Genomic DNA, 368 nt, shown 5'->3' with positions numbered 1-368 from the left:
TACAACGGCCGCCAGTATATCCTTCCTCACCACACCTTATATCCTCTTTTTTAACTTTTCTTATCCAACACCAGGCGACTCTGTCCTCAGCATCCATCCTCTCCTACCCACCCCCCTACTCCTTATTCCTTCTCTACATGCCCATACCCTCTCGTCCCTCTCACTTTGTGTCTTTATGTGACGAGAAGGTGTAAGTGTAGCAAACCCAGGATCATTATTGCTTACGCTGTGACTGTCTTCAACTCTGCATTACACGGAAATGCTATTTGTACCGGGATATTGAAGTGAGAAATGTCTGGTAATTGTCTGATATTTATTGTGGATTTGATATCTACTGTTTTGTGCCTGTATTAGGTTACGAGGTGTGA

The sequence above is a fragment of the Penaeus chinensis genome, chromosome 3 (genome assembly GCF_019202785.1).
Source record: "Penaeus chinensis breed Huanghai No. 1 chromosome 3, ASM1920278v2, whole genome shotgun sequence".
NCBI classification, from domain to species: Eukaryota; Metazoa; Arthropoda; class Malacostraca; order Decapoda; family Penaeidae; genus Penaeus; species Penaeus chinensis.
Note: the sequence above shows the minus strand (reverse complement) of the source record.